Raw genomic sequence first — 12,384 nt, 5'->3', positions numbered from 1 at the left:
TGTCGTGCCGGGACCGATATACGTCGAGGGGAAACCTCTCGAAGTTGTTAGTGAATATACCTACCTAGGACAGATAATACAAGTCGGTAGGAACAACTTCGAGAAGGAAGCCGATCGAAGAATTCGCTTGGGATGGGCAGCATTTGGCAACCTTCGTCAAGTCCTCAAGTCGTCTATACCGCAATGTCTGAAGACGAAAGTCTTCAACCAATGCGTCTTACCTGCCATGACATACGGTGCCGAAACGTGGACACTAACTGCGGGACTAGTCCACAAATTCAAAGTCGCTCAGCGTGCTATGGAGCGAGCTATGCTCGGAGTATCTTTGAAGGATAAGATCAGAAATGAGATTATCCGGAAAAGAACCGGAGTCACCGACATAGCTTGCAAAATTAGCAGGCTGAAGTGGCAGTGGGCTGGTCACGTATGTCGTAGGACCGATGGCCGTTGGAGCAGACGAGTCCTAGAGTGGAGACCGCGAATCTGCAAGCGCAGCGTAGGGCGCCCTCCAGCCAGGTGGACCGACGACCTTAAGAAGGTGGCGGGCACCAACTGGATGCGGAAGGCGGAGGACAGGGAGCTTTGGCGCACCTTGGGAGAGGCCTATGTTCAGCAGTGGACAACGATTGGCTGTTGATTGATATATTTCGATTCGATTTATGGTCAATAGTACTATCTGTCGAAAAGCGTATAATTTAATAGAGAACAAAAAGTGAGATATAGTGTACTTATCCACTTATCCTACTACTATGTAGGATAATTAGGAAACCATTTTGGTTTTTATTTACTCGTATAATAAAATTATTTCCGCCAAATCTATTGCCTGATACTAAACACATTTATATCGATTTCTTAAGCATCATAAATAAATTTCAAATATATTAAAGAAGGAATTAAAACACATTTTAAAATTCCGGTGGTAAAGCTTTATGTGTGTATGTGTGGTCACATAGTGCCCAGGCCTCACCATTTCCAACATTTATTTTAAAAATTATGCATAAGCCAGTGTTAGAAAAAAAGAAATAAGAGGCAGTATATCTAAGATCCCATGGATGACGTCGAATTTACGGTGTAATAAGGGGTTTATACTTTTTACCAGTGTCTATGGGCAATCGATTTAGCATCAACTAAACCATTTGCTCGATTGTTTTTAATAAATTTAAAAAAAAAAAACATATTAACCGCCAAAACAAGAACTCATTTTTCGTACTGAGCAAATTAACAAAATGAACATCTGATTTTGGAACGATATTAAAATCAATATATACCCTATCTAGCAAATATAAGATCGATTTCGGAATGGCAATTTGCTGATATTTGATTCAGCTTTTATTTAAAAGTCTGATTTAGTCAAATTGATTATATCACAAGCGATACGCTCGTTTCGAAATCAATTTATTTGATGGAAAATGAATACCTAATTGCTCATTTAAACCGGGAAAACACCAAATACATAACAATAAGGCCCATTTTTCAATACCCGGTTGAGTTTTAACATAACAAAGTTTTAAACTTTCTACGCAAAAACTCACAAAATATCACACTAATTCTTAAAACAAAAGTCAACGGCTGGCAATAAAAAAAATTAAGTGGCGTTTTAAAATCGACCTTGTGTATAATTATTAATTATTATAGAAAAAAACTTAGTGCCAATCGTTTTTCGGGTTCTCGTTTTTTGTTTATAAATAACAATTATAAATCACAAGGATTTTGGTTTAAGGAATCGATTGTAAGAATCTGAATAATTAACTATTGACATTATGGATCTTAGCTGAAGGTTCCAAATTCAAAACCGGGATAGCCACCATTTGATAGTCAGTGCATTTATGAATTATTTAGAGTACAGATAAATAAGAAATCAATAAAATGAATCTCGAAAAATTTCTCTCTGGATGTTGAGTAGTACCGCATTCAATCATAAAAACTAAGCATTATTAAATACAAAAGTACAAAATTAGATTTTATTTTCTCAGCATTTTTTTTTAAATATAAAAAAGATAAGCAAGTTTTTCGCTATGAATCACTAATTGTCGTATTTTTGCATTCAGTTTAGCCTAAAACTCAGAATCGAACCTGCGACTTTAACATCGTTAACTCCTACCGCCTACCCATAGTAACATAGTATAATTAATCTATTAACACTTATAAAGTAATATACAAATATTATTTTAAATTATTGCATAACTAGTTTTCGCACGCGGATTCGCCCGTGTTTATGCTTTTTTGTACCCCTGATAAAGTCTATGCAAAATATCACGATAATCGGTCGAGAAACCGTAACAAGCAAACTTACTTTCGCATATATAATAAGCAAATATATATGTATTGCGTTTGTTTGTTGTCTTCTATTTAAATGCATGTCACGGTCGACGCCCTTAAAGATCTACCACACTACAATTAAACCTACTTTCTAGCCTGTGGGTATTGTTTGAAATACAGAAAAGCTATTCTCAGCGCCTATGAAAGAAAGCATTCCAGAAGCTGAAACTTTTTTTTTGTTATATGACACACATTTCGTCTATTTTCATGGTTGGAAAATATTTGTATATGTTTTTTTAACATAATATTTCTGTTGCAATAAAAAAAAAACAATTAATTTTACAATACAACTACACGCAGTTTTTATATTTTAGCTGTGAAAAATAAATTAAAAATAGAACACTTTTCTAACGTGCTTTTTTTAAATTCATGAATCCAATGTTCGTTTTCATTCAGCCTTCAATGCCGCATAAATTAAGACAAACAAAAGTTTTTAATTTATCGATGAATTTAAGTTTTGTACCAAAAAATAAACTAAGAACAAACTAATTATATAACATATAATATTATTCTTAATGTAATAAAATAATATATATTTTTCTGTCGATATGTATTTAAAAAAATATAAAATTTCTATAAAGAAAATCTAGCTATAACGTTAAGCAAGGGCACTTGCTTAACTTTTTTTTATATTATTTTTTTTTTAAGTTTTTATATGTTAAATTAATAATAAGTAAACAAATAGGTATTTTAAAATACTTTCATTTTTCTTCATAAATTAAATTATTAAAGTTTAATCATTTTATATCTTTATTATATTGAAATGACAATGTAATCCAGTGGATGGAACACATCGATTTTAACTGAAGATTGCGGGTTTAAATCTGGAAAAGCGTATGCAGAGGTAATTAGAGTGAGGGAATAGACAATAGAATCCGAGTTTTTTTTGTCTGTTTGATAAAATATGTGTATAAAGCCCTACCACCACTCGTCTTAATGTCAGGAAGACATTAGCAAGCTAAGAATATTTATTGTTGTGTAATCAAAAACACTTAAATCATGGGCATAAGTTACATGCTTGTTACACGAGCTCAATAGCTAAACATTGTAATACAGCGTTTATGCTTGACGTTTGTTTATCAACTCCCCATTACATCCCTCCCAGTTCTGGAGGTTGCAATATACGAAAGCAAACAATATGTCAATAGCTAAAAGCAATTGAACGCAGCTCTGATTAACTAAAATATGAACCCTTACCTGCCCGTGGGGTCATTTTCGCCCCACTGAAAATTTAAAGTTTTTAATAAAAAATATATTAAAAACGATTTAGGGCATGTATCGGTTAACATGACATATATTGAAATAAAACAATAATTATATATTTTTCAATTATTTTTTTATTGGTATTCTATTTTCATTAATTTCATAAAATGTTATTATTTACATAATAACTATTTACATTAAAGCTTTAAATACATATAAATATAAATTTAAAATAGCTAATGTACTTAATTTATACATTAAAAAATATTTGTACGCATTTAAATAGTTAATATCAATAGCCTACTAAAATATAACAACTTATTAAAATTTAAACTTGATTACACCCTTATTTAAACGTAACAAGTTAGCCATGTAACGATCCTTTATGTTTCAAGATACAACAGAATAAGTTCACATAATTAACCGTAAGAGTGACGAGCCCACGCGTCCATAGGCGTCAGCCAACTTCCATTTTAACCCTCAGTTGCCATAACCCACTATGACTAGAATAATTTTCCGCGATCTACAAGTACAAGAATATATTATAGGGATCGCTATACAGTAACAGTAACAGCCCGTAAATGTCCCACTGCTGGGCTAAGGCCTCCTCTCCCTTTTTGAGGAGAAGGTTTGGAGCTTATTCCACCACGCTGCTCCAATGCGGGTTGGTGGAATACACATGTGGAAGAATTTCGATGAAATTACACATGCAGGTTTCCTCACGATGTTTTCCTTCACCGAGAAGCACGAGATGAACTATAACAGAAATTAAGCACATGAAAATTCAAGTGCATGCCCGGGTTTGAACCCACGTTCATCGGTTAAGATTCACGCGTTCTTACCACTGGGCCATCTCGACTTGGGGGGAATCGCTATATTCGTAACAAATATGTTTTTTTTTATCCCATATTATTAACTCAATAACATATATCGCCAAATTGTAATAATACATAGAATGGGACAATTGGAACGATATAACGAGATAAATCTTCAGATAAAGATAATATAAACGTACATAACGGCAAATCTGGTTATTAATTTAACATATGATTTACTAGATGTGGCCTAAATATATTAAATGATTCTATCAAGAAATCCTTGCAGACTGGTCTACTGTCTACCACGCTTTGGAAGAACGTAAGTAGCCTTTGGTCCAGTACCTGATCTCGCCACGGTACTTAATCGTCGTCTTATTGCATCATGTGATTGATTGAATGAAGAGTATGACGTCACCGTGAAATATATTCTGGGCTAGCTACTTTCAGTTGAGAAGGAAGATGTAAAAAAATAAGATAATTAATTCGTTTTTAGCACGACATCATCCAAACGTGTTACGTGCGTCTAAACTTAAAGATCTTAAAAGCATGATATTTTGAACGGATGGGATAACGATTGAATGAAGAGGTCGCCCTTTAAGTTAACATTTCGCTAAACCTACCTTAATACGCCTCAGCGAAAACGATGATGCTTTTTCAAATTTGGAAATTTCAAGTCTCTAGCTAAGTATTATTGCTTAGATTATGCGTTAATAAATCAAATAATTGCCTTACATATAACTATATATCAGATTTTATCATGCATACATATACAAAATATTTCGCCTCATCCAGCACCGCGGATATCAATGTCGAAAGATAATAGCTCAAACAAACAGTTCGCTTACCAAACAAACAGCGTTGCCGGCTTCAAACCCAATCAGAACCGATTCACTTGATTGCAATCAACCCCCGTCCGATATCGAACGTGAGATGAAAGAATGAACTCATTTGCGTGTGTGTTGTTTTAATTTTTACAATATTACAGACTAGTTTCCATCCCCAGCTTCGCCCGTGTTTTAGGGGAGGGGGATTTGGTACCATATGTGTTCTGTACCCCTGATAACGTGTATGCAAAATGTCATGATGATCGGTTGACTAGTTAAGACGTGCATTTGTAACAAACAATCCAACTTTCGCATTTATAATTATTTAGGAAGTCTATATATAGATATGATAATGGGGGAGGGTAGCCTTACCTCCACCCCACCCTAAAATGGTAAAAAGACTCTAATCTGTATGTTCCTGCAGTTGCAATTTTGTGGAAGGGTTAATGCGCTTATATTGATGTTTTGATTTCTTTCTTTCATATTGATTTTAAAAAAATACAGTTCACTATTTGCAATTTGGTTTGAAAGATTATAAAGTTATCGTTAATGATTGTGTTTTGAAAAGATACACATAGGTTTTTCCTCGCTGGTCTATTAGCTAGCTTATGTAGCCGGAGATACCGATGTCCTGGGTTCAAACCTCGCCTCGGGACAGTAAGGGGATTAGTGTTTTATTTGTCGAGAAATTCTCAGTAGCGGCATGAAGTCTGAAGTTTGACAATGCTTACATTCTCGAGCCTCGGAAAGCACGTAAACCCGTTGGTCCTGCACCTGAGTTCTTTCCTCTTAAGTCGGATTTCTCGACCTCGGATTGTAAGGGTGAGGGAATAGAGTGCACTTGTGTTTGCGCACACACTTGTGTACTAAGATATTATACAACACTAACAAACTTGGGAACTAAAACGCTGTTTGTATCATAATTGTTGCTGTACTGGCACACGCAACCTTCAAACCGGAACACAAAAATACTAAATATCGCTTTTTGGTGAGTATGAGTATGTGATGAGTGGGTAGTACCTACTCAAGGTTTTAACGACCACTTTGCTGCTATACTACAAAATTGGTTGCACGAAGCCCTATCACCAAGTAAATATTATAACATCATAATTAATATTGCTTTGTTTATTATTATTATTTATAAGTATTTAATATAATTCGCATTTTATTTTAATAATAATATTCAATTTTCAATTCAAGCTGAAATGTGCTTAATTTGTGGTTATAATTCATCTCGTGCCTGACGGTGTAGGACAACATCGTGAAGAAACCTGCATGTGTCTAATTTCACTGAAATTCTGCCACATGTGTATTCCATCAACCCGCATTGGAGCAGCGTGGTGGAATAAGCTCCAAACCTTCTCCTCAAAAAGGGAGAGCCTTAGCCCAACAGTTGGACATTCACAGGCTGTTACTGTACTGTACTGTATTCAATTTTAAATCGATTTTGTTAAACAATAAACATTAAGATAGATAACAAACATTGTACACATTTCAAACCGAATAAAAAATACAAAACGAAGCCATTCTCGAAGCATCGATGTAATTTTTAGAAATAGTTTTTATCTTAAAATACAATATGTCAAACATTAAAAGAATGACATTCCCCAAGCAATTTGATATGGAACTATTAATTATATAAATTAGGGTGCCATAAGACAGCTATAGTCTTATTTGCAACTGTTCCTCGATCACATGTCGCCGTCACTTTAACAATACCTGGATAATAATTATTAAAGTTTTGTTTTGTGTATTTTCGATGTCACTGTTGTGGTTTTATTGTTTCATTGTCTGTTTTTTTCTTTCTAATTAATATACTTACGATTGGTATGAGAAAAGAAAATATAAAATAAGGTCAATAGGACCATTTTTTTTTGCTTAGGGTTATAAATGATAAGTATTATATTTATTAGAACAATTTTAATAATGTTAATGACCTTGAGTTGAAGTTTGCTGTACTGTTGCTGTAGTCCCATCACCATCCATTGCTGGACATAGGACAAAGTCTGCGAAGGATCCTGGTTATCCTTCTGATAATTCCAGTTTCAATTTTAATTGTAAGTCAACAAAAAGAAATATCTAAGTTAGGTTTGAAAAACGCTTATTAAAAACTGGAGATATTTTTTACATTTCATTTATATTTATAACGATTCAAAATTGCTTTTAATTAAGTAAATTTAAATATAGAATTAGTTTTTAATTTTAATACTTGAAAACATTTTATCGAAAGTATTTGGGTTGCTATATAAAATAAAATCCAGTTAATCTAAGGACAATTCTTTATAATACAAAATTTATTAGTTTATAAAACACTTAATACTTATAAACAAAAACAATTAAATTAATCAGGTTAATTATTTATCAGAACGTAATTATTTAACGAACTTCCAATTTTAAGATGACCAAGCAAAACGATACTAATTCCATAATCCTATTAATGGGAACCCATACAACTTTTAATCAACTTACATCACTGAAATCTACCTAAAAAGAAACTTAAATATAAAATTATGAGACAAAAATTACACCAATTACAACCGACATCGACAGGATGCGAAAGCGCCTCCGTTAAAAAACCTAATCCGATAATGCGAAAAAAACATAGCACGCGATTTGAAATTAGTGTAAAAAACATTGGGGTGAAGTGTTTTTGTGGGTAATAAGGAATAATTAGTGAAACGTCACTGCGGTTGGGCTTTGCGCATGTGAATTGCGGTACGGTCCCATTAGCGAACCAGATGGCGTCTAACGGTGTCCGACCACGGAGAACTACTTCGGAATTTCGAAAAAGGAACGCATGCGTTATTTAAATGTTGTATTTCTTTTTCGAATTGTAAAACGATGTTCTATTTTTAAACAATAAACAGATTATTATTTTATTTTGTCAGATTGCCAGGCATAAGTTAATATACTGTCAAATATGAATTCCTTAAAATATCCTTACTTATTAACATTTAGCGGTGTTTAGTTAAACAATGATTTATCTCTTTTTATTAGCATTTATTTACAATCGATAGAAAAAGACAGAATTAACTAAACATACTCTAAACAATATTTGTAGATAATACAAGAATGAGTATGAGTAATATTTAAAAAATGACTGAATTAATGTATAGAATAGATATGTAGATACAAGGAACATAGGGTCTTAGATTCCATATTTGATATAGCATTTTATATATGGAATGATTAATACATCTTATAATATTAATTTTACTAACGAAGATACCAAATATCAGCTGGCATTTGTATATTTGCCTTCCTGTTACAATTATAAAAAAAAAACTTCAAGACGTGACATAAATTTTAGTATTGCAGTTTAATAGTCTATGTTTCGAAACAAGACGGTACTTACGTTAAGTCTTTGTAACTTTAATTATAAGTTAAATAGACATTTGACTGGTTTCCGTTGGGACATAGAATTATATAATTTAGATCTAGAACATTACATCAAAGTACTTGTTTTGAATGGAACCTTTTCATGTTAATCCATCTCGAGCTGGGCTAAAATGGGGAATTGCATGTGTGATGTGAGAATACGACTGATGATTTTTTACGTGTACATCCCGTTCATCTATTCAGTAACGTGGAGTACTTAAACTCCAAAGATTTTCACTTGGTAATAAGGCTTTGTGCAAGATCGTCTGGGTAGGTACTCATCAGATATTATACCGCTAAACAGCAGTACTTAGTATTGCTGTGTTCCGGTTTGAAGTTCCCAAGTTGTTTGAGTTCCCAAGGTTGGTGGCGCATTGGCGATGTGAGAAATGACTAATATTTCTTACATCGCCTACCATTAGGAGGCCCTCATATCCGTCCGCCTATTGTATATAAAAAGTCAAATAAGACTCCCCCTATGCACGTAACGCTATATATCAAGTACATGTAAATTAAAAAGACACTCATCTCGATCAGCAAAGTATTGAATGAACGTCTCACATAAATAAACAGACAGACAAAATAAGTACACAACTATAAAGTCTCAATCGACAATTCGACTGCTTCACGGGGTCTTTAGTATGCAAATACCCCTTAAGGGGGTATATACAATGGTGGCGGTACCTTTGATCTCGTCCTGACACCAGGATAGATTTAATGCCGGCTGTAGCATTGTCCTGATCAACATCCGCTTTTAATGAGAGCAAAAACCGTTGTGAATGGAATTACTTGTTAAGTATTGCTTTATATATATATGTAATTAAGTGCTCAGTAAGTGACAAACGGTATAACAGGTAGATTCCTATATAATTATATGTATGTTTAATTGCCTCATTGATCTAGTGGCTAGATATAAGGCCGCAAATCTCGAGGTCCTAGGTTCAAACCCCAGGTTGGATCGATAAAAAATATTGGGTTTTCTGTGAAAATGATCTATCAATAGCAACCCGGAGTACGTTGGAAGTGTGTACACTACAATTCCTCGGAAAGTGCGTAAATCCATTAGTCCTGCGCACGAACTCTTTCCGGCCGTGTCGATGTGAGGGAATAGAGAGTGAACATGTGCTTGTGGATACACTTGTGCACTATAATATGTCCTGCGCATTTAGCTCTCCCTTGAGATTGGCCGCCATGACAGAAATCGGTCAAAAGGACATCATATATAACGGCTTCTAACTATTTACAGGTTATAATCATACAAGACTACTAATTTCGGAGAGAACACTGGAAAAATAGAAAAGTCTCTTTAAACAACACAGAATTATATAAACCAAGTGTCTTCTTAAATTACAGGTATTGCAAAATATAACTACACAAATATAGATGAGTTGACATCTTATATATCAATAATAATTGCCTAAAAATACATAATATTCATAAGTCATACGTATAGATAGATAAATTAATTTTAAATAAGGTACAAATCAATATATGCACTATACAAATTTACAAAAATAGTAATTTAATATGTATGTTTGATGAAATTTTGACAATAATGGGTGTAATTTAAAATCTCCCTAAAAACTCACACATAGACGTAGGTACACACAACGACGATAATAGCCGTAACAGGATGCATTATTCAATTGAATATATTTTCGGAGAGGACCACTTATGGAATTGTTTGGTCCGGTCTGGCAAATATTTTCAAAACAGGGGCCCGTATTGTCAAATTGACCGAAATATTGTTGGGGTACAGCTTGACATGTGGACGCAATGTTTAGAGGTAATCGTTTATGGGGTCCCGTTTGAATCTTTACAATTTCAGTAGGACATTTTATAAATAGTTTAATCCTATATGATTTTAAGTTTAAGCCAGTTAAGCTTGATAAATGTGGTCTCTTATATATTAAAAATAATTTTAAACTTCTCTTTTAGGCAATTTATGAATTAACTGGTATATTCAAATATCTACACGTAACTATATATTACAGTTAATTCAGATACAGTCTAGCATGGCATGGTGGTTAGAACACGTAAATCTTAACCGATGATTACGGGTTCAAACCCAAGCAAACAGCACTGAGTTTCATGTGCCTAATTTGGGTTTATAATTCTCGTGTTCGGCGGTATAGAAAAGCATCGTGAGAAAATCTGCATGAGTCGAAAAAAACTGCTATGTTTATACACCAAGCCGCAATGGAACGGCGTGGTGGAATAAGCTCAAATCTTTTCCTTAAATAAGAGCCTCAGCCCAGCAATGGGACATAAGAAGGCCGTTACTTTTAGCTGTATAGCATCAGATTATTTCTAAACATATTCAAAGCTTATAAAAAGCTAATAAGAAAGATTTACAACAACAAGTTACAATAAATTAAGTTACCAAAAATTATATTTCAACCAATATTCTTTGAAACAAATTAAAACAACTTAACTGACTTCGTTACTTCCATTCATCTTACTTGAAATGAAATCATACAAAGTGAAAACGAAACATTTTTTTTTCGATTAAAAAAAAGAAACCAAATATTTTTTTACCATTGTGAAATACTGTATTTTTATTAATTCGTTTACAAATATCTTGATTTATTTTTAAGAGGGTTAACGAACACTTAATCTGTAAAATATTGTTATTGTAATTTTTGTCTTTCACTATTTATTGTTTTGTATTTATGATCCCTGTTTGGTCGAAATAAATGATTTTATTATTATTATTATTAATGATAGAATGGTGATAGGAATGGTAACTTAAAAGTTACAAGTATAGTTACGTTGTCGTACTATGAAAAACCAATACGTTAATTATCACTAGTGTTATTAGAATAACTGGAGTTTCCACGACCTTATCACTTAATAATACACAACACACTTGATAATAGATGGAGTATCAGAAAATATATGCGTTCTCTATTTACTCAATCACCATTCAAACCGAAACGTGGCAATAAAAATCTTATTTTCGTGGCAATAAAAATTTGACAGGCCGGTTGGCGTGGTTGGTAGATACTTTGCCTTTGACGCCGAAGGTTGTGGCTTCGATTCCCGTCCAGGACAGATATTTGTGTGCATGAACGAGTCGGTTTGTCCTAAATCTGGGTGTAATTATCTAAATAAGTATATATTTACAAAAGAAAAGTAGTATATGTAATATATCAGTTGTCTGGTTTATCATTGTACAAGCTCTGTTTAGTTTAGGATCAGATGGTCGTGTGTGAATAATGTCCCAGGATATTAAAAAAAAGTGTCTTTCAGCAGTTCGTTATTCTGCGGATTTTTACGCATAGCGGACAACCACGCGCAGCTACGTACCGTGGTGTTGTGTAGTGTTTGGACAATAAAATATGTAACTCTTTAAGTTATATAATATAATTAATAATAATGCAACATAATGCTTAAACAAAAAAAGCACGCCAGTAAAAATTAGTTTTAGTATATTTTTAAAAAAACATTGGTCCTGTGTCAAATCTCTCCAATCATGTCATGTCGCTGTTCCATCGGACGAGAGTTATAAATATCTGTGTTTCGCAGACATGCCTTAACGATAATATATGTTACAGTATCACTGCTGGGCTAAGGCCTCCTCTTCGTTTTGAGGAGAAGGTTTGGAGCTTATTCCACTACGCTGCTCCAATGCGGGTTGATAGAATACTCATGTGGCAAAATTTCAATGAAATCAGACACAAGCAGGTTTCCTCACGATGATTTTCTTCACCGTCAAACACGAGATAAATTATAAACACAACTTAAGCAAATGAAAATTCAGTGGTACTTGCCCAGGTTTGTACCCATGACCATCGGTTAAGATTCACGCTTTCTAACCAATAGGCCATCTCGGCTTGTCT

This window comes from Nymphalis io, chromosome 18 (genome assembly GCF_905147045.1).
Source record: "Nymphalis io chromosome 18, ilAglIoxx1.1, whole genome shotgun sequence".
Taxonomy (NCBI): Eukaryota; Metazoa; Arthropoda; class Insecta; order Lepidoptera; family Nymphalidae; genus Nymphalis; species Nymphalis io.
This window is presented reverse-complemented; position numbering follows the sequence as displayed.